The sequence below is a fragment of the Haliaeetus albicilla genome, chromosome Z (assembly GCF_947461875.1).
Source record: "Haliaeetus albicilla chromosome Z, bHalAlb1.1, whole genome shotgun sequence".
Taxonomy (NCBI): domain Eukaryota; kingdom Metazoa; phylum Chordata; class Aves; order Accipitriformes; family Accipitridae; genus Haliaeetus; species Haliaeetus albicilla.
In genome coordinates, this window is record NC_091516.1 from 22,104,444 (window position 1) to 22,109,078 (window position 4,635).

Here is a 4,635-nt window from a genome sequence, read left to right on the forward strand (position 1 = left end):
TTTGTGGTAGGGAAGTGTTATCCTGATTTAAAGAAAAAGTTGTGTAAACTAAGTGACATACCTCAGATCAGCCAGCATCTGTAGCACAAGATGGGATTTTTATCATGTCTTCAGAGTCATTTCGGATTGCTGATTCATAGCTTTACGGTGAATTGGTGGAGAGAATGAAAACTTCTGGATTTTCCATGTAAGGTATTTTCTATGATATTTCTGGTTTAAAATCTCATGTAAATCCTGGGATGCACAATGCCTATATTTATTCCAGTTTAACTAGAGGAGGACTTAGAATGGAGGAGCATCTCAAAAATCAGGTAATCAGAAAACAGGGTAGAAGTAACACAAGGTACTACAGAAAAGTGGATACCATGTGCTGCACGACTACTTGTACCTTGTATTGAGAAGCTTAAACAAAAGATGGGCCTATAACAGCTGAGGTCAAGCAGGAACAAGGTATATGAGCTCCTTTAGGTATAGCTGCTAGGACTGGGATATCTTGTTTCCATCAGTGGAATATACACAACAGATTACCTTGGCCAATGCCCTTTCCCATGGCAGGGAGTGATTTTTCTCCTGACCGCAGAGCCTCAAGCAAGGTCAGGACTGTGAAACCAATAGCCAAGAACCCTCACTTATTTCTAAACTATGAACACTTGTAAAGAGACATCTTCAATTCCAGGACTCCAAGTATCCTAAGAGCCCAGACCAGTACTGTTCCAGGAATATCACTTTTCAATTTTCTGTGTGCATACTATAAGTCATAGCTACTAATCATGCCAAGCCTGTTTGCTTTCGTTATCTCCTGCGAGACATTTATTTTTCGTATGTAAAAGATATGACCCTATCAAAAGTTAAAGAACCTGAGGAAGTCAATATTTACTTTCTCCAGCAGTTTTTCCTATCTGGTCCAAAACAATAAAAGACAACCTCTAGGGGACCAGTATTTTTTTAACACTGCTGTAGACCAGGATGAAGGAAGTCTTCGCTAGAGATAGTTTTGGTCCTGTCTTCACCCATGGGAATGTATAGAGTTGACGGCCAGTCATGACCAAAATTGTGTTAATTGCAGTAGCCTGACACCAAATACTCTCAGCTACCTTTCCCAACAACACAACATGAAGCAAAATGTGGGTAGTTAGCCTCCATGGTTTCCTGCCTGCTTCAAAGGCCACCTGCCTGACACGTCTGATTAACAGCACTTCTCCTTCATATCAATATTATGTCCTTTCCTTCTACTTCTTCCTTCTGATATTTGTTAGTGTCAGTTTGTTACTGCTGCAGACAAATGAGAAAAATACAGATTATTTTGAAGGGGTGATCATTGAAGAAGAAAGTTATAAACCCACTTGGTCATTTCCTCATCACCTGGTTTTGGTTATCATCTGCATATGAAGGCCATCTCCTGTCTTCACAGATGGTGAAGCAGCTCCCATTGTACATGTGTATCAGACCATAATTTGGCTCAGTGACTTTAACAAGAAGGTCGTAATCTGTCTTTTTCTGTTTCATTTATTACATGGTGGAGTTTACCACTTTGCTCCATAAATTACATCTTAAATTGTGTTTATGATCAGAAGAAAGTCTGTAAAAATGGCGTGTATGTAACAGAACTGCTTCATGTTTGCACTGAGTTACATATGCTTTGTTTTTTGAACATAAACAGACCTATTCTTCTCTTTATTTCATAGAAACTGATCCAGCTAAGAGACAATAAGCTTGTTTCTTGCATGATTCATGCATTATCAACACAATTGTTAATTAAGTGTTTACAGTTGCAGATCTTTATTTAGTGCAGAAAAAGGAATGAAATTAGAAAAAAACCCCCAGCTTATTCTTCAGTTTCTGTTTCATATACAGACACTTATTTGTTTGTGTCTTTTATCATTAGCTACAAATCACATACACATTAAATAGTAAAATATTACCTTATGGTCAGCGAGAAAAGTGTGGATGCAGCTGATTTCAGACAGAGAATAGATCTAATTTAGAAATTGGAGAGCAGCAGTTTTCACCATATTGCTTTTCAGAGCAAACTCTGGTTTTTAGAATTTGCTATGGACTGTTTAGGATGTTCTTGTTACCCCTTTAAGTCTCTTGGACTAGCAACTGTGCTCATAGTGAACAAAGAGAACCTCTCTGTAGTTCAAATACATGTATTTAATCCAGTTCTAGACACCCATTTGTTCTTGTAACCCATCAATGCCTTCAGACAGCACTACTTAAAACAAAAACATGGTTTGGAAAGTCAATGGCTCTGTAGTAACAATACTCCACAAGATGCTGTGCAAAATTCAAATCCTATTTTTTTGACAAGGGAGGGAGTTCAGACTGGCTGTCAAGGACATCTAATCTGAAACAGATTTCCTTGCTGTTCAACACTTGTTGTAGAATGAGCTCACATGAAAAATCTAATACTGCTTGATTACTCATTAGTTCCAGCAACCTGCTTTCATATTTATTTCTCTCCCCAGTCACCTTCCTTTCCATCATGTCATTACTCCCTGTAGCAAGTGTTGCTCTTTGGAACACAGCATGACATACCAGACCAACCAGGACTATAGCTTAAACCAGTCATCAATACTAACCGTAGCAAGTGATAGTCTTGCTGGTATAAAGCTTGCACAAAGTTGTAAGTTATCAATCATATTTTAGACAACCAGCATTCATTACATTGTTTGTTGGTTTGCATTTTCTCAAAGCTCACTTTAAAATTAGGAAAAAAATTATTCCTTTTGGATTTGTATTATCCCAGTCCCACCTCCAAAGGCAGTTTCAGGGTTCAGGCAGGCATTTGTTGTTTGAAACACATGCAATAAACCTCATAAAGCATTAAAACAAAACAAAACAAAACCAAACCCTGGTAACTTGAGGACTGTACAGAACAATCCTTCTCATGCAATGCTTCAAACATTTTTTTATTTTAACATTTGTCCAAAAAAGAGCATGAGCTTTTTAATGCTAATAACTAAGTGTCCAGAAAATTTCTTTTTCTTTGTCTAAAGGCACACTATTCCAAAATCAGCAATTTTTCTGGACATTTTCTGGGTCTTAAGAGCCTGCACTTTATGGTGCAGGGGGTGTGATCTCTGGTTTGATTAGGTAAGGATTTACCTTTCAGCAAAACTGTTTAGGTGTGTATTATTACATTTACCTTGAGGCATGTAAATATCACACCCAGTTCCTTTGCAACCTGAGCTTTAACTGAAAAAGAAATAAAACATCCTTCAAGAGGGAAGAGGGCTGGATGTTTACCTGAAAGTAATATCTTTGGGGAACTCTGTATAAGTAACTTTCCATTCTTAAGGCAAGTACTGTCTCACTTTGACTACACGTGGATAAAAAACACTCTTGAATCAAAGTAGTCATTAAATTTGGGGCTTTTTCCCCTTAAATTGATTGCAAATTGAGCATGATGGTAGAAGTGAGCTCCTTAATTGTAACTTTTCTAAATGTACTTGTGAAGTGTTTTGGTCAACCAGCTCCCATGATACATGTTTAAGACCAGCACTTCTGCAATCATTTCATCTTGAATCCAGTGTTTAGTCTGGTCAAATGGTAACAGGTGTAGTTTCTGTTTACCAGTCGGGGGCTTCATCTTACAAACAGAAACAGTGGCCCAAAAACCCCAACAACCTCTCCCAAGAGAAGAGAGACCAAAACCCACTTTAGAGTGACAAGAGAGTCAATAAATCAGTCCAGCAAATTTTTGATACCTGAAGTATTTTTCCTGGATGTTTTTAAACAGGAAAGAGTTTTATATTTGCCTATATACAAGAATGCCAGATTGAAAATTACTTGATTTCCTTCCCTACAAGAGAAAGACATAAGCCAGATTTTTTCACTGCCCAATAGACTTTATGTTCACTTTTCTTGTCACATTCCAACCAAGTAACTGGGTGTATGAAGATTAGATATAACTAGAGACTTCATCAAAAACAACTGAAAATACCTGCATTTGCCTTTTCTTCAAATATTTTCATGAACAGGACTGGTTTAATGAGTACTAACTAAAAATCGGCTAAGAAGGAGAGTAAAAGCAACCTCTCTGAACCACAGATTAGGTTTAGCAATCCCATTTACAAATTCACTCATTGTTCCCTCAGGATTACAGAAAATAAGAGGTCACTTATTTTGGAGGCTTCTAATTAGGCACTAGTTTAGTTGTCTGGGCAGTAAAGTAAGCAGCCTGATTTAAGATGCTATAAGCATCTAAAATTTGTGATGAAATACATGCATTCTGCATGCACTCAGAACAATTCTTAGAGGCTAACTGTAAGCATGCACAATTATAAATATTGATCTCAGTTTCTATGTGACAGGTTTAAATACAGCATCAGTCAAATGTCCTTAAAATATCTACTAATTACTTAGTCTACTAAATATCTACTAAAAAAACAGCCACTGAATCTATTTAGTATAAATTTTTAGCAGTCTTAAAACTCGTTAACTTTCACAACATGTGACTATAAGGAAAAAACCCAAACATTATTTAGAAGCCATGAATTATGTATGACTATCCTTATAAAGGTACAATATTTTTTTGAGAGTTTGAATGTGTGAAAATTAGCAACATGAAAGAAAATAGCAGGACTGCCAGCTTCAGGACAAATAAGTTAAGCTCCTCTATCACTAAAAATA